This window comes from Hemitrygon akajei, chromosome 19, assembly GCF_048418815.1.
Source record: "Hemitrygon akajei chromosome 19, sHemAka1.3, whole genome shotgun sequence".
Taxonomy (NCBI): domain Eukaryota; kingdom Metazoa; phylum Chordata; class Chondrichthyes; order Myliobatiformes; family Dasyatidae; genus Hemitrygon; species Hemitrygon akajei.
Window position 1 is genome coordinate 15,335,694 of NC_133142.1, and position 19,059 is coordinate 15,354,752.

At 40.9% G+C, this 19,059-nt stretch overlaps 1 protein-coding gene across 1 annotated transcript in view; it reads left to right on the top strand.

The window, feature by feature from the left end:
* Positions 1–19,059, top strand: part of syn2b (synapsin IIb) — a 365,015-nt gene that overhangs the window by 161,610 nt on the left and 184,346 nt on the right. The gene's annotated exons all lie outside the window — the stretch shown is intronic.

A 19,059-nucleotide genomic window follows, 5' to 3' on the forward strand; every position in this document is an offset into this window, starting at 1 on the left:
TAGATATATGAGGGTTGTAAGAGCCATGCATCTGTTTTCTATCTGCATTGTATTCTGTGTTGTGTGTTCATTTGGGCAGCTGGCCACGTGGGTCAGGGAGCAGTGATGGCAAAGGGAATAAGTTACGTATTCATCCTCATTCTAGTTAGTTTTAGTGCTGTGGACCGCTGGGTGTCATACCTTTTGTTGACTGCTTAATTACGTTTGAAATCACTTAATTACATCACTTAAGTCTGTTTAAAGACTTTTAATATCACCAGTTTTTAGTTTCATAAGTTTCATCGCTTCAAGATTATGCGTTTGCTAGTTGCTAATAAATGATTGAATATACTTCTTCAACTTTTTTGAATGTTATGCTTGGATTGATCAGAGGGCGTGTCATACAAGGTAACTACCTGTGGGATCTCTAGCAATGGCATCGTTTGCTCAAGGGCTTTTTAGTTCTTTTTTATTTGTTTAGTTTTTTAGGTAAAATAGTTCTGTGAAAAGACCTACTGCTTTCCCAGCCTATGTAACGAATAAAATCTTCTCGGGCTTCCAGCCACGTACAGGTATCGAATATAACCAACATTTCAAAGACAAATTCTGCCATCTTCATCAAGGATGATGCCTGGGCATGTCTAGTCTGGTGGTTTTTAATGTCAGAAATGTTCAGAAATGATATTTGACTGTTAGCTAAGGTAGATGACTGGCTTAAACAAATACTGTGCAGGAAGGAAGGGTTCCACTGAAACCCTCCAACTCCTCATTGCACAACACCGACTCCATAGGGTCATTACTTTGACTTAATGCAACACACAGCAGGTCAGGCAGCATCTATGGAGGGAAATATACATTGCCTTTTCAGGCTGAGACCCTTCATCTGGATGAGAGAGTGAAAGTCTTGCCTGAAGCTGGTTAGTGATGGGTGGAAATGACAAAGTGGTGACGGTGATGGAACGTGAGAGGAGAGGAAGGTGGAACATGGAATTAAGGAAGGGAGTTGTGGGGAGGGAAGGTGGGAACAGTGGAGGAGGAGGACCAGTGAGAGGAGAGTGTTGGTGATGGGCAGATGGAGGAATGGCACAAAATAGGCTGATGGGGGAAAATAGGCTGATCTGTCTCTCCATGGCCTCCTCTACTGTCAAGGTGAAGCCACACTCAGGTTAGAGGAACAACACCTTATATTCCGTCTGGGTGGCCTCCAACCTGATGGCATGAACATTGATTCCTCTAACTTCCATTAATGCCCCTCCTCCCCTTCTTACCCCATCCCTTATTTATTTATTAATTCCCCCCCTTTTTTTCTCTCTCTCTATCCCTCTCACAATCACTCTTTACCTGTTCATCTCCCTCTGGTGCTCCCCTACCCCTTTCATTCTCCCTAGGCCTCCCGTCCCATGATCCTTTTCCTTCTCCAGCTCTGTATCCCTTTTGCCAATCACCTTTCCAGCTCTTAGCTTCATCTCTCCCCCTCCTGTCTTCTCCTATCATTTTGGATCTCTTCCTCCCCCTCCCACTTTCAAACCTCTTACTATATTTTCTTTCAGTTAGTCCTGACAAAGGGTCTCGGCCCGAAACGTCGACTGTGCTTCTTCCTATAGATGCTGCCTGGCCTGCTGCGTTCCACCAGCATTTTGTGTGTGTTGATGGGGGAAGTACTGGGTAGATTAGTAAACTAGAGAACAGGGTCTGGGGGGGTAGGGAGCACTTTGCCAGAAGTTGGAGAGGCCTGTGCTTATGCTGTTGGGTTGTCGACTACCCAGGTAGAATGTGAGGTGTTGTTGTTCGCCGTGATGCCATGGATGAGCTGTGGTTGCAGCTTCCTGCTGAGGGAACTGGGAAAGGTACCTGTGTTCAGACTATACTGACAAGCTCAGGCAGCCTGCCATTGCTTTCAACTTCTGAGCAATTACGTCAGTACTGGTTTCCTTGCATTAGTTTCTTTTTGTCATTGTAAAATACAACAGAATGTCAACTGGTTGTCATTGATTATCTTCTGACAGCACTTTCTCTATTTCTATACAATCTAATCCAATTTGCAGTTGCAGAACTCAATCTGCAGGCAGGTCTGTGGCCCTGCTGTCCTATTTAAGAAGCCATTAACTGGAGGATGTATTTCTCTCCAGAACAACTGCAGGCATTATTTTTCAAAACTTAATTAGCATCTGCGAAGTGCCCTTGGGAGAATTTAAGCTTTCAAGTGGGACGCTGGCGATACTGCCTGTCCTGAAGCCTTTCTGCAAGGCCCATCCTGTTTTAAATGTCACAGATCATTTACATCTCACCGTCTAGAAATGGGGAGGGGGTTTGCGGGTGTCAAGGAGCTGCTGACTTGCTGAGGACAAGTGAAGAGCGGTCACCTTAAGGTCAGCTGCTTGCACTTTGTTGCTGGGAAGGAAAGGCTATCAGCGGGACCTTGTGGCGCAGAAAAGAAAGTCCAGGGCAGCTGATGTGCTAGCTTTCCTGCCCGGGAATGATTGTAAGAGAAAACCCTGAGTGGGGTGGTATCAGTCATCTACTGAAGCTGTTCAGTTTTGATTCTTGTTTTTCCACTTTGTTTTTGCAGAAGGCAGGGGCATGAAAATGGGCGGCATAGTAGCGCAGTGGTTAGCACAACGCTTAACAGTGCCAGCGACCTGGGTTCAAATCCCGCCACTGTCTGTAAGGAGCTTGTACGTTCTCCCCATGGCCACATGGGTTTCCACCGAGTGCTCCGGTTTCCTCCACAGTCCAAGGACGCGCCAGTTGATAGGTTATTTGGGCATTGTAAATTGTCCAACGATTAGGCTCGGGGATTGCTGGGCAGCACAGCTCAAAGGGCTGAAAGGCCTATTCTGTGCTGTACCTTCATTTAAAAAAATTATTCCTGTAGTTTTGCCTGCGATTAGCATGAGCCAAAGGGTGGTTAACCATGAGCAATCAGGATTATTATAGTGGCATTTTGATAAATAGGGTGATTTTAAAGCTATTCTTTTCTACTCCCCCCCAGAGGAACTGAGACAGAGATGCAGGAGGCATGCATAAACCTTTTACAGCTTTAAAATAGTCAAAATGGATCACTATTTCTTTATTCCTCTATTACACGGCATCACATTCTGAAAGTCATTTTGTTAATAATGTATTAGTTACTTTATATTATCTAAATAACAAAATACTCAGCAGGTATGGCAGTATTAGTGAAGGAGAAAGCAATAAAGATTCAGATCAAAGGCCCTTTGTCAGAACTGGGAAAGGGAGAAAACAAGTTGGTTTTAAATTGTAAAGCAGGCAAAGGCAGAAAGAGAACAAAGATAACATTGCAGAATGTTGTGTGCAGTCGGCAGGGCTGACTCAGAGCTCCCCCGTTTCCTTATCATCATGTACAGAGAAAATCAACAGTGGGTTGAATCTTTAAAAAAGATCAATGGGAAATAATGGATAAAAGATAATCGCTGCATAAGTAGATGATACCCTCAGGCACTGAAAAAATGCTTTAATAGGTTGCAAATATGAGATGGATGATGGAAAGGACTTGTAATAAATGTTTTCTGACTTAAAAACCTTTCACAGGATTTGTGCATTGCTGGTAAGGCCAGTACCCATTGCCCTTGAGTGCCTGCCAGTTCTGATTTCAAAGTTCAAGTTCAAAGTACAGTCATTATCAAATTATACAACCTTGAGATTTGTCTGCTTAAAGGCAGCCACAGAACCATGAACACATTTTAAAAAGACCAACAAATCCCCATTGATCGGAGAGAGAAAAAGACCACAAATAGAGCAAATGAGGAAAAAAGACAAACAGCTTCCAGAAATAAGTTCAGTCCATAGACACAACGCCTGAAGCAGCCAGACCGGGCCCCCAGTCTCAGCTTCAGTTCATCACACAGCGGGGAAACGTCGTCGTGGAACTCACAGCACAGAGCAGCTGGAGCAGGCCCACAGCCTGAGGCCCGTGAATGTTCAACCACTTTGCCACTTGGGCCCGTTTATCTGACCTGAGCCTGACATGACCCAACAGTTGAGTGTCAGGTTTCAATCACTGGGCCGGATGCAGCCAGCTGCTTACATCCACTATGCAGTGTACTCGCTGTTTGGGATCTGCGTATCACGACAGCATCAGTGTTTATTAGCCGGTCGTGAAAGCACTTGAACTGCCACAATCTTTCTGATGAGTCTGACAGTAGTGTATGGTGACAAATATGTACTTCGATAATAAATTTACTTTGTACTTTGGTGAAGGTGTATCCAGAATGCCATTGGAAAGGAAGCTCTAGGATTTACTGCAGCAGCCCTGATAGAGAGACAGTTCTAAGTCAGGATGTGACTTGGAAGAGATCCTCCAACTGTAGCAGCACTGACATGTTTTGGAAGTGCTATCGCCGTGATCCAGGTGCGTGACTGCACTCTGCAGTTTGTAGGATGTCATCCAGCTGACGTCCCACAACTAACTAGGGGCACCAAGCAGTGCAGGAAATACTTGCTACCTATCAACAAATGACTTCGCCACTGCCTGAGACAACCCGAGACCAGTAGGAACTGATGGCACAGTGGTTGATTTGAGTTGTCCTCTGATCTTGGCAATTTACTTGCAAACGTTTCATCACCAGACAAGGAGGTATCATCAGTGTGCTGTGGATTGTGGTGTGTCCTCTGAAACCTTGTCCTTTTTATACTTATAAATCAGCTGATTGGTTGTCATTTCAGAAACTGGGTTGTGAAGTGGGGAGGAAATCTTGTCACTGATTGGTTGCATGACGAACTTTGGGCATTGCGGGCTGGAATTTTGTCCGCATTGGATCATAGATAGGATGTCTACGTGTTTGTTTACAGAATTGTTCACGGAAAACCACACTTCTAGGAATTCTCTGCATGCCATGTGTTTGCTTCTGCCGTGACTTTCACAGATGCCCAGTCGAATTTGTACATGTCTCTATCTTCATGGGTAAAGCCTAGGGAGACTTGGTCAAGTTGCTTTACACCAGTTGATGCTCGTGGGTCCTTTTGGGTAGTTTTCTCCTGGTTTGGCTGATGTAATATTTGTAGCAGTCTCTGCAGTGCATTTTGTAGACATTGGTCTTGGCCAATAGCTTGGTCCTTTCTTCTGGTCTGCAAAGTACTCTCCTCAACATTGCTGTTGGCTTATGCACAACCAAAATTCTATGTCCTTGGAGCAGTCGGCCATTATTTCCGAGATATTTTGAATGTATGCAGTGACAACCCATTTGGTTGGTGCATTGTCAACTTCATAGGCATTCTCATATGATGTTCCGTAGGTATCCATTTGGAGCAAATACTGCAAAGTATCAAAGTGAATGTGAAGCTCTTGGACTTGAATTGTTCATGATAAATCTTGTTATGTTCTGTAACACCAAAAATATTAAACTAATTGCAAGGAAGAACACTGAGCCAAAATCTGGGAATATTCATGTACACACGAGGAAATCTGAAGATGCTGGAAATTCAAACAACAACACGCACAAAATGCTGGTAGAACACAGCAGGCTAGGCAGCATCTATAGGGAGAAGCGATGTCGACGTTTTGGGCCGAGACCCTTCGTCATGTACATTTAGTTTCATTCTTACATTGAGTGAGGCACACAGGTATGATGTGGCGGTGGAATGACTTATGCCATTTATGTACTTTTACATAAATGCATTATGTAAACAACAAAGAATGTTTAATCAAGTAATATCTTTACAATATCACTCAAATATTATTGAAATATTAAGAACACGAGACTCTTCCCTGCTTAGCTATAAACTCCGACTCAATATAGAATGCATCTTAACTTATATTGTGTGTGTGTGTGTGTGTGTGTGTGTGTGTGTGTAAATATATATATATATACAGTATGCTACATTATACTGTACTATATAGACATCCATAGCATAGTAAGTTTTAAATTGCCCCATTCAGGTCAAAAGATTAATCACAATGCAGGATTTCTTAACCTTGTGTGATAATGCCTTTACTTACAAGGGAGATCACTCTGCTTGGCAGGCAAGACTTGTAAATGTGAGAACAATCTCATACTCCGGGTCCTTCTCCATGGTGGTTGTAAAAGTTGACTTTGGGTCTGTAGGAAGTGGTTCTGATAGCTCTGGCCACATTTTTTCCTCCAACAAGTGAGTCTGCTCTCCTTAACTGATTGATGTATCATCTTCAGGTGACGTCAGATGCAATCTTCACCGTGTAGGAGAATCCTTCAGTTCTGTCCTTAAACTTTTCAAGTACCCACTTTTGATCAGCTCTGCTTGTCCGGGAGTGAAACATTGAACCTCCTTGTTTGAGGAGCCCTCAGTTTGTCTCGGCCTTTTGTCCTGCATTCTCCTCCTGAGATTGGGTTTGAGGAGATCCAAGTGTGACCACAAGGTACGACCCAGGAACATAGCTGGTGAGTAGCTGGTTGTGGAATATGCTGCATTGTGATATACAAGGAGGAAATTGCTGAGCTTATGGTTCAGTGTTAGTGTGGTGTGTTCTGCTGACGTTGCTCACAGTGCATTCTTTAGACTCTGGACAAACCTTTCCACCAAGCTGGGTGGTACGGTGAAAATGTAAAATGTCATATTCTATTCATTTTCAGGAATGACTGAATCTGTTTTGCAGCAAACTGCGGTCCATTGTCACCGACTAAGTGTTCTGGAACACCGGTCCCTGCAAAGAGTGTGCGGGGCTGTAGTGGAGACTATTGGGCACACTTCTGGCCACTTTGTAGCTGCATCCACTACTACCAAGAAATATGAGCCCGTGAATAGTCTTGCAAAATCCACATGAATCGTCTACCAGGGCAATACAGACCATTCCCAAGGATGGAGAGGCACTGCTCTTGACATCTTCTGGATGTGTTGGCATCCTGAGCAGTGCAAGGTGAGCTACTCAGTCCACAATGATCTACCACAGACCACCAGACAAAGCTTCCAGCCAATGCTTTCATTTTGACCAGCATGTAGCTCCTCTAAAACTTTAGCCCTCAACTTGAATGGTACAACATCTCTCAATTCCTACATTAGGCAACCTCCATCAAGGGCAAGTTCTGGTAAACATGGGGGAACTGAGATTTCTGTTGCACAATCCAACCATTTAGGGTGGCTTTGTAGACCTGAGACAGTATAGTTTCCTTTTGGATGATCTCTGCCATAACGGGGAGATAACATCCTTTGGTCTTTGATCTTTGGTCTTTGCTCTGAGCTCATAAATCTTCTCATCTTTTTAACAGCACCTTGAGATTAAGGAGATGCTACTTGTAGTCTTTACCAGTAACAATAATGTCATCCAGGTAACACTGAGTACCTGGACAGTCTTGTAACACCTGGTCCATACTGTTCTACCAGAGTGCAGGTGCTAATCCAAAAATAAGCCTATCATAACAATAAAGTCCTTTGTGAGTGTTTATGGTGAGAAACACTTTAAACTCTTCTTCCATCTTCACCTGTAGGTGGGCGTCAGCTAAGTCCACTTTACTGAAGTGTTTTCCTCCAGAAAGGTTTACAAAGATATCCTTTATCCTGGGCAGAAAGTAATTATCTACTTTCAGTACTGGGTTGATGGTGACCCTAAAATCACCACAGATCCTGACAGATGTATTCTTCTTGGTGTTTCCCATGGGCTCCAGTCAACTCTGGAATGAATTCCTGCAGTCTCCATGCAATCGAGCTTACTGGCTACTTTATCATGATGGTATAAAGAACCAGACGGGCTTTGTAAGATTTGTGTGTGGCATTTTCAGTTAACACTATTTTATGTTTGAGTTGTCCAATGCCATCTAGAACACTGCTGTGGCATCATCCAGTACCTTTCTTAATCCACATTCAGTTGAACCCTATTAGAGGCAATGTGGCATGCAGATGGTGGATGGATTTCCAGCAGAGTTGTCGTTGTCTCAACCAATCACACCCCGGGCAATGCTGGCAGTCCTGCTTCACCATATTCAAGCTCTTTGTGGGTTGTGGGTTGTTAATTGTTGTATAACTCCCACAGGAGGTAACTTTCTCCAGAGTAAGTTTTTAGTTGGATATCTGCACGCTTCAGTTTAGTACCTTTGAAATGCCGTTCAAACTCATTTTGTGAAATGACTGAAACAGCGTCCAAATGCATTTTAATTAATTTGCCATTCTCTTCTGATGTAAGCCATAATGCTTGTCTCTTGTGAGTTTTCACATTATAAATCTCAAGACTACCCTGTCTTCTCACAGCATTGTCAGATTTTTCATCAACAATATGCAGGTTAGTGCTCTTTCTCAAACTGTATCTTGACTCTTTATCTTTTATCTTCCCTGTGCAGTCTATATATTTTTGTCTGCCCAACATGCTCTTTGTATATGTCCTACTTAATTGCATTTTCTGCAGGGTTCACCTTTAAACCTGCATTGTTGTGGTGTACATGAGGCCCTTCCACAACAGTAACACAATTTGTTTGGCCAGGGCGATTTCTGATTAGACATTGCAATTTTGTTCACACTCACTTTCATTCTTGACTTCAACTTAATTGTATCTCTGCCTGCTGTTTCTATTAATTCACCTATTTCAACTGCTCTTTTTAATGTAAGTTGTGCTTCAGTTGGGAGCTATTTTTGAATGCTCTCATGTAAGATTCCACAAATATCATTAAGCCCACCACTGAACTGACAAAGCTCAGAAAACTCAATGCTCAGCCACTTATGCTGAAGCGGACTCCCTTTCTTTTTGTTTACACTTATGAAACCAAAATCATTCTGCAATCAACAAGAGTTTTGGTTCTAAATGTTCCTGCATTACTTTCACAAAGTCAGCAAAGCTCATTTTGGCTGGTTTAGTTGAAGCAGTTAAATTTCTAAGCAAACTGTATGCTTTTAAATCCAATGTTCTCAGCAAAACTGGTATTCACTTCTCATTGGTATTTCATTTGCTTCAAAATACTGCACAGTCCATTCAATATACAAACACCAGTTATCTGTTTTGCAATTGAACACCTCTATCTTTCCAATGTAGCCAGCCATTTTTTAAAATTTATGATTATTATCACCTGGTACTCATTGTTTATGAGCGCATGAACTTGTCCATTTTCTGCCTAATTTTAAATTCAACCTTACCTGTCTCTTCTGAAGAAAACATGCAGTGCTGCTTTTTTTAATCACTGATACTCACTGTGCTTTTTTAACCTCAAATATTTCATTGCACTTCAATAGGTAAGAAGTCATCTCGGGTTCATTTAAAATTTCTTCTTCACTACTGTTATAATTTGTAACTTTAAAACACTAAACTAATTGAAAAGAAAAACACTGAACCAGAATCAGGGTACCAGCAATGCATTATGTCAACTACACTGAATGCTAATCAAACAGAGTATTTACAACATTACTCAAATATCACTGAAATATTAACTGAAAAACAAGTCTGGGCTTTTATTTTGTAGCAAATCCCTAGTTGATAAGGGGGTGAAGGTCTGACTGGGCAAGGATGGCAGATTGTTGTCCATAAAGGTGTCTGTCAATGAGATGTCTTTTATGCTGAAATAATATGTAGGAACCTACTAGTGGGAGTGGAGTCAGCATGAGTTCGACTGGCTTCCATGGCAACAAAGATCAGGCCAGAAACAACGTGTAGTATTCACTAATTTTCCTAAAGTACACTTTTATTGAAGTAACTTTTACATGAAATGTTGCTGATAGAATAATTTTAGAGCCTTTAATCTGAGATGCCTCTGCCTAGGGACAAGAACATAATTTTCTGACTTAAACTTATGAATGTCCTTCATGGTGGAGTGTCCTATAGGGTCGCAATGACTATTGAATTGCATCATTTGGCCACCAATACAAGCTGCGGCTCTCTATTTATAGATCCCAATTATTCTCCCACTGGGTCATTTGGCTCTGGGGAAGAGCATCCACAGGTACATAAATCTGGATCATTAAATTTATTTTCCTCTGATAAATTTAATTCTCAACCAGTCTGCAGGAAATGATGCCAACAGAAGCTTCACTAAATAATATTTCAGTTATCTTGTTGACAATCATTGCAGGACAGGCTCCTGACACCACTTAAAGCACACCCGATTTAGCCAACATCATTCCAAATAAGGCACATTTATCAAAATATTGGCAGAATCCTGCAAATTGCTAAAGAAATTTTGCTAACAACATCACACATCACCAGCACTTACTTTGGATGCAGTTGGGAATGGCTTTGAAGATGAAAATCTCAGCATTTTTTTTCCAGCATTACACAACCTAGACAAAAACCAAATGTGAGTTCAGTCAAACTTGAAATCAACTTTGTAAGTAGAATACTACTTTCTAAATGTATGGCATGGTTTGTTTAGAAAGGAGGAAATGTTTGTTTTCATTATCCAGAAGTACTGGAAAGAAAGTTGAGTGGAGAGATATTGTTTGAAATATTTCTAATCGTTTGGAGGATAGAAGCAAAATTATCCCCCTAAAATGGGCACAGGGATTGAAAAGCCTGGTTAATCTGCCCTGTTGTTTTGAAAGATGGCAGCACTCCAAGCAGATAGAGCATGTGAGTTCTTAGTGAAAAATATCTCTCACTTCCCTGGAATCTGGCCTCATCCCATGTATGACATGTGGAGCATGTGAATGAAGGAGTTACTCGTTCACTCAAAACACATGCCAAATTTCAAACGTGTATGCCCTTGTGCAAGGTTTCTATTACTTCCGTCTCATCCATCATGTTATTTGATTTCTGATCAAAGATTAATAATTTCTTTTTCTGGAAACAGATTTGCTCATCTGAAGTCAACTGTTATTATCCTGCTGTGCTGCATTGGAAACCAGATGATGAAGAGAATTTAATAATGCCAGGCTGCTGTCAGATCATTTAACTTGTCAATGAGAGGAAGAACAAGCAGTAAAGGAAAATGCTGGTCATATTTGTGATTGATGGAGAGCTTTATGGTTGGGCAAGAAATCCATCTAACTTTTATCATTTAGCTGAACAATTCTGCCCCATCTGTCTGATAAATATTTCACAGACAGGTACACAGTCATAACACACACAGAATGCTGGAGGAGCTCAGCAGGTCAGGCAGCATCGATGGAGGGGAATAAACTATTGACAGTTCGGGCCCAGGGCCTTCATCAGGATGGGAAATGAAGAGGGGCAGAAGCCAGAACAGGAAGGTTGGGGGAGGGGTATGAGTACACGCAGGCAGGTGATAGGTGAGAACAGGTGAGGGGGATTCTTTCATTCTCCTAAATTCTGGTGAGTATAGGCCTAAAATGCTCAATATCTCTTTATGTGCTATCCCTTTCTTCCAGCAATCAAACTGCATCTCTGCACGGCCTCCAATGCAAAGATGGAGACTCAGTACAACAGACGCTGCCTCGCCAATGCATTTTTTATACCTGCATTTGAACTTACATGTACTTGGCAATTAAACCTGATCACTTACATCTTCCAAATCACTTGCTGTATGCCAATATCCTTTACTTCCTCCAGGAAGACTCCCAGGTTCCTTTGCACCGCAACATTTTGCAGTCCCACTCTGCTTAAATAATAGTTTCCTTTTTCATTCTTCCTTCCAAATGGGGTTAATGTTGAAGTTTCCATTGTTAGTTTTCCATTCACCAACTCCTTGTCTACTCAGTTAATCTATCCATTTTCCTTTGTAGACTCTTAAGCACACCTGCCTTTGCATTATTAGCAGCTTTGGCCACAGTATGCTTGATCTTTTCATGCAAGACATTAATGTAGACTGTAAGTAGTTAAAACCCCAAGCACTGATCCTATAGCACCTGGTACTACTGACTGCCAATCTGAATGTGACCGAGCACTGACTCTGCTCTTCTGTATTCATTCCATGTTTTTTCTTCAGCAATCAATCTAATGGAATTAGCTTTGGGAGTTCATTGTGATTAAAAATTCCTTTGCTACAAAGCACATGAATGTCAAGTAACATCATCTAACTCTACGCTAGACAGAAACTGAATGCATTAACATTTGCCCAAAATATTAATGACCAAATATTTCAGTTGATTTATGATTGTCATGTGTACTGAGGTACAGTAAAAAAAACTTGTCTTGCATCTTGCATATAAGGTAACAACTTACCTTGTTCTACCTCAGTGCACTTACAATGATCCGATCATTACTCAGTGTATTGAGGTAGACTAATAACAATGCAAATAAAGTGTAAAAGCTATGGAGAAAATACAGTTCAGGTAAACAATAAGCTGTAAGATCATAAGGTAGATTGTGAGGCCAAGAGCCCATCCTATCATACTTAAGAACTGTTCAATGGTCTTTGAACCTGGTGGCACATGCTTTCAGGCTTTTGTATCTTCTGTCCATTTGATGTGAGGACAGAGGATGTCCGGGTGTGTGTGGTTTTTGATTACTGAGGAGGCGAGAAGTATAGGCAATGTCCGTGGAGAGCAGATTGGTTTCTGTGAGGTGCTGAGCTGTGTCCACAACTCTTTGCAGTTTCTTGGAGTCAATTGCAGAACAGTAGTCATACCAAGTTATTATGCACCCAGATAGAATGCTTTCTATAGTGTGTCAACAAAAATTGTTAAGAGTTGACATGGGTGTGCCTACTTTCCTTAGCCTCCTGAGGAGGCAGGGGCATTGGCGGGCTTTCTTGGTGATGATATCAATGTAATTGGACAAGGTCAGGCTATTGGTGATGTTCACATCTAGGAATTTGAAGTTCTCAAACTTCTCAACCTCAACACCATTGATATAGGCAAGAGCATCTGCACTGTCTCCCTTCCTGAAGTCAATGACCAGCTTTTATTTTGTTTTTCTGACGTTAAGAGAAAGGTTATTGTCAAGAAACCATGTTACTAAGCTCTTCATAACCTTCCTGTAGTTTGAATTGCCATTATTTGAGATACAGCCCACTACGATAGTATCATCTGCAAACTTGTGGATGGAGTTGTAGCAGAATCTGTCCACACAGTCATGAGGGTGCAGGGACTAGAGTAGTGAGGTGAAGATGCAACTTTGTGTGACACCTGTGTTTAAAATAATCATGGCGGAGATGTTTCTGCATATTCTTACTGTTAGTCAGGAAGTCAAGGATCCAATTGCAAATGGAGGTATTGATTCCCAGGGACTGGAATTTGGAGATGTGTTTGCTTAGAAATCTAGCATTGAAGGTGGAGCTGTCATCAATAAACAATAATCTAACAGTGGCTGGCAGATCTTCTGCTGGCCCCTTAATTGCCAACATTTTGCCCTAGTGCCGCACTGCTTCTCCCACTGTGGCCACCGGTGCCATCTTGCATTGGGATGATGGCTCCCAACTGATTGATGTGGCTCTGTAAGTGAAGGTGACAGGGCTGCTGTCTGAGAATAGAGGAGCCCTGCTTCCAGCCTCACCGGCTGTCATACCTGCTGCAGAGATTGACTGACGTTCTCAAACATTGATAAACATCTGGGAAGAACAAAAAGGAAAAGTAATATTTAAACCTCTTCAGATACTTGGAAGTTGCCCTACATTTTTTCATGATGCACTATACAAGAGCCTGGTCCAGTGGGCTCCATGCTCTGTGGGTAGATTTCCTTGCCTAAGCACTACAAAATCTGTCGACAGCTACAGTGCCACATTGGAGATGCAAGCTCTTCCAACATCACAGCAGGCAGAGTGGGAGGTAAGATAAGCCAGAACTGGATATCAGGATAGAAATCCATATAAATCCTGGCAGAATCACTGGCCTTTTATATCTTTCATTTGGCAGGTACAGTATTAATTTCCTGAAATGTATCTGATCAGTAAGCAGCCCAGATTGTATTGATGAGATGGAAGAAATCTTGCACAAATGGATATGGACTTGAAACAAGATATTCCTTTTGTTTCACAGAGTAACCTGACAACATATACTAATCGTGCCTAAAACATCTACTTGCACTCACTATATTGTGCACAGATGTGAAGAGAACAGCGACAGACACAGGAAAAGCTGCAAAATACGGAATTTAAGGAAATTATAAAACATGGTACATGGCATCTATCAGGAAAGAATGAACGGGCTGTGAATTTTTTTTTATTCCTCAAAGAGTAAACTTCAAATTTAAAAAAAGATTTGTAATTTATATATGCAGAGAAAATATTTTTATTTGTATTAGTGGTCAATTCCAAGGGGCCCCATAAGTATGAGATAGCTTCCATAACTTGTATAAGGAGTTTTTAAGGAGAAATTTCTTTACCAAAGATTGTTAAAGTGTGGAATTCATTATCAAAATTGGTAGTTAAGGTGAACAACATTGGCATTGAAAAGAAAATGATCATTATTTTACAATAGGAGCTTGATTGTTCTCCACTCCTCTCCTTTTATGATCTCCTTTATTTTGAAGAACTGTAGAACTTGGATCTCATTTTTACCTAAATTAACTGAAAATAAATTTATGCTTTAAAAAAATGTAATAATAGGCTAGACTCCCTAAAGCCCAATACTCATTAAAATTTACCATTGTTAACTTTGACTTCTAGGTCTAGGAGAATTACAGATATATGTCTGTTCGCCAAATGTATTCACGAACATGCTATTTTAAAAATGCTATTGCATTTGATTTTCTTTTCATATTATAGAACTTCACTCATTTTACTTTAAACAAGAAATGCTATATTAACTGTGTCTCAATGGACAATTGTTCTCATCCCTTATGACCAATAATCTGATTATAATCCCTTAACTCCCTTAACCTTCATCCATCTATATAACCTATTCTTCAACTAACAATATTGGTCTTTGTTTGTTATTAATTTCAATAGTCAATTCCTAAACATCACATTGCACTGGATGAAAAATGGTGCCCGGTTCTAACATCCAAATCCTTCTAATCAGATTCCCTTTTGCTCTAGGTCCATCCTTCACTGGAAACTGTACATCTCCAGTTATCCCTTTTCTGTCTTCCAACAGTGGTCCTTCTAAAGTGAGCATTTACAGAAGCACACCATTGCATTCTGGTCTTTATATTTTATGGGTGGTGGCAAAAAAATCCAGTATTGTAGCAGCTGCATCATCTGACCTGCTGTGTTTAAGTTTTATGAGCTGGGACTTTCATTCATCAACATAGGAAACTACCTCCAGCATCTCAGATCTGATTGATGTTAAATTCCAGTGCAGTTTTGCCCATTTGGGTATCTCTGTCTGAATGGTTTGCAGTGCTTCCCATTTCACTGTAATCATCAAACTTGGACACCTCTCTCAATGGCTCTGAATCTACATCATGGTGAACACAAGACTATAGGGGATTTCTGTTCACTTTCAGCTAATCACAGACTGTCCTTGGCTCAAATTCGGTTTGTTTACCAAAACAGCTCCTGCTTAAATAATTTAGTAATGCATCAAAGTAGGAACTCAGGCTTTAACTTGTGACTGTGGAAAGATGGTACAAGACCTCACACACATTTGCACGCAGTTTGAAGTACACAGTGCCAGCCGTGTTTTGAGAACTAGCAGACTATGACTACCCTCTACTGGCTAATTGCAAAGTTGCAATTTCGGAACTGTCACAACCTTTAACGTCTTGAATTGTTCTCTTTTACTGAGAGTCTGCAGAGAACAGAGGCTTTGCAAAGCAGAAAACACAAATTGTGCTTTTTAATTGCTACAAATACCTGATTTTCACTGCTTGTTAGTTTGGCAGCGTTCTCAGTCACTATTTTCCACTGTCTTTGAAGCTTTGATCTATGGAAGCAGCAGTAGTCTCTTTGAACAACGTTAAAGGAACAAAAATCTGAGCAGATGGCAGGAAAGTGGGAGCTGGCCATAATCTTGGAGTGTGGTCCTGCAGAGCGAGTTATCACAGTGAAAAATTATCAGTTGCAACAAAAATCAACGTTGCATCCAATCATTCTAGCAGATTTTCCGCTTCTAGATTATGAAAATATTTGTCATTTTGTGCATTAGGTGTTTGATTTATGACTCATACATTATCACATGCTCAAGTTAATATATTCAAGATAAATGGTAATCATATTTCCTGACATGCTGTAGACCACCAACAACTTCCACATTTCCACATTTTGAGCATCACAAGTAAATTAATCCAGCCACATGAAAGCAAATTATTGGAATATACTGTATGAACAAGTGTTTCACTTCATTTATTGCAAGGTTCATGGATTTAAATAAAAGACAATTTTCTATAATAGTAATGGCTAGGTTAATAACCTGGCTATTAATGATGCATATTCTGGTCAGCAAATTCAGATAAGCATAAATGTAAATTAAATCCAAAAATCTATGAAGTTTCCACCCCATAAATTACATTAAAATGATATATCACCATTTAACTTTCTATTCAAATGCATCCAACACTGTAAAATTCATGAATAGACTAAACTCATGGAAGTTTTATTTACCAAACTCCTCTGACAATTAACTTTTATGGCAGACAAGTATTCCTTGAGATTTTAATTGCTTTTGGAGTTCCCTGTTGCTTCAATCTTTCCTGTCTCCCCACTCTCTTATTTTTTTCAGCTACCTTGACGTGGAATTCAATATTTTTAACTTGTACTTCCTGGTTTGGACTCTGTACTTTGCAATCTGATTCGTCTGGGGCATACCATTGCCCAGGTGAGGGGCACTGCTCTGCTCAATCTCCAAACAGTAACTTCTGCTGCAAGAGCTCGTATGAATTACTGACCTACGTACTTACTGCCCCTTTTGCCGCTGGCATTTAGGGCAGCAATGAAGGTCCTCCATCTCTGATGGTGTTCAGGGCTTCCTTTGTCGTGTCAGTAGCTTCCTCTTGGTTTTCACTTCTATCAGTCATGCAAGTCTCGGGTCGAGACTCGGGAATACAGTCGCACTCAGATGTAGAAATATTCTTCATTGCTGTTTCTGTAACAATTTTGTTTTACTACTCAGGATTGTTGGCCCGGGATGAACCTCCAAACTTGGAGGACTGGTGGACCACTCTTTGACCAGTTTGGAATCGGTGACCCTACCAAGAGCCAAAGCATAAAGCACTGACTCCAGCCAACATAGCTCTCCAGGTCATCAAGACACACAAGCCTCCAAACCATGACAAGGTTTTGGGCCTCTTGGAGGTCATAGGAGTTAAATGGGGATAAAAGCAAATCAAACAAACTGTGGGGTGTCATGGTAGAGTAGTGGTTAGCACAGCACTGTACAGGGTTCAATTCCCACTGCTGCCTTTTAACAGTTTGTATGTTCTCCCTGTGACTGCATGGGTTTCCTCTGGGTGCTCTGGTTTCTTCCCACAGTCCAAAGGCATTGGTAGGTTAATTGGTCATTGGAAATTGTCCCTTGATTAGGCTCATATTAAATTGGAGGATTGCTGGGTGGCATGACTCAAAGGGCCCAAATGGGCCTATTCTGAGCTGTATCTCAATAAACAAATAAATGAACTGCTGGCAGTATTTGTTTGCCAGCTAATGTTAATTCTGGCCAATTATTCATTGCAATGAAATGTGGATTTTGAGTGATCTCTTTTTGAACGAAAGAGATAAGCTAAGATCAAAGTTTAGTAGAAAATAAAGTTAATATAAAATAATTAAGGATTTCAGTCCCTTAAGGAATTAAGGAATTAAAATCCTTAAGGAATTAAGAATGAAAGAGTTACCATATGATGAACGTCTGGCGACTCTTGGGCTGTAATCCCTGGAGTTCCGGAGAATGAGGGGGGAGGGTGATGCACCATCAATAACTCACTCTGAGACGTAAGAAGCGAGATATCGGCTTTTATTGACTGGAAGAATGAACAACACTACATCCTGGAGAATGAGGCCGGGCATCAGGCCTCAATCGCCTTTATACAGGGGTCTGTGGGAGGAGCCACAGGAGCAGTCAGCAGGGGTCTGTGGGAGGAGCCACAGGAGCAGTCCAGACAGGTATATGTAGTTCACCACAGAGGGGGATCTCACAGAAATATTCCAAATGTTATAAGGCCTGAACAGATTAGATATAGCAAAGTTAATTCCCATGGTAGGGGAGTCTAGGACAAGAGGGCATGACTTCAGGATTGAAGGACGTCCATTTAGGACAGAGATGCAGAAAAATTACTTTAGTAAGAGGATGGTAAATCTGTGGAATTTGTTGCCACAAGCGGCTATGGAGGCCAAGTGATTGGGTGCATTTAAGACAGAGATAGATAGGTTCTTGGTTAGCCAGGGCATCAAAGGGTATGGCATGAAAGCAGGGGAGTGGGGATGACTGGAAAAATTGGATCAGCCCATGATTGAATGGTGGAGCAGACTTGATGAGCCAAATGGCCTACTTCTGCTCCTATATCTTATGGTTTTATAGTCTTATAGTCAAATATGGGATACAGCACAGATGTAGGAGCAAGCTTTGACTTTTTTTCCCTTCATGAGCATAAAATAACATTGAAATGCTCACTCCATATGTAAATATATCAAGGATATGATATATGTGTGTTCAAAGTAAATTTTATTATCAGAGTACATATATGTCACCACATACAACCCAGAGATACTTTTTCCTGCGGGCATACTCAGCAAATCTATGGAATATTATCTACAGGATCAATGAAAGATCAATCAGAGTGTAGAAGACAGACTGCGCAAATGCAAATATAAATAAATAGCAATAAATAATGAGAACATGAAATAACAAGATAAAGATTTCTTAAAGTGAGATCATTGGTTGTAGGAACATCTCAATGGATGGGGAAAGTGAGTGTATTGTAAGATTGTTTTCTTGTTTGCGCTTGGACCAACAAATTTTTGGAACCATGTTCCTGAGTCATTAGTGAGAGGGCAAATAGATGACTTGAAAGTAAATATACAGAATTGCACTACTCCATTACACAATGGATGATTACTTAGAGTTATATCAGTAAACAAAAATGAATGTTCAGTGTTCATGAACCATGTAATCACTGGAAAGGCAGATGCTCGACTTAAAATGAAACTATATGAAAGGTACAAAGGGAGTCTTAAATCTGGAAATTCTAGTTTGTATTGAAAACGTCACCTGTGTGTGGAATCAGCAGGACACTAAATTTAAACAATTCTAGGCAACTGCAATCAAAAGAGCATAAAATGTCTGTGAAGAGCAGGAAATGGTTTATGGTGTGTGTACATGTTGCAGTGCAAATCATATTATAGCTCCTGACTGGAAGTGTCACAGGACTTTACACTGTTGTTGTGTCTGATTCATCCA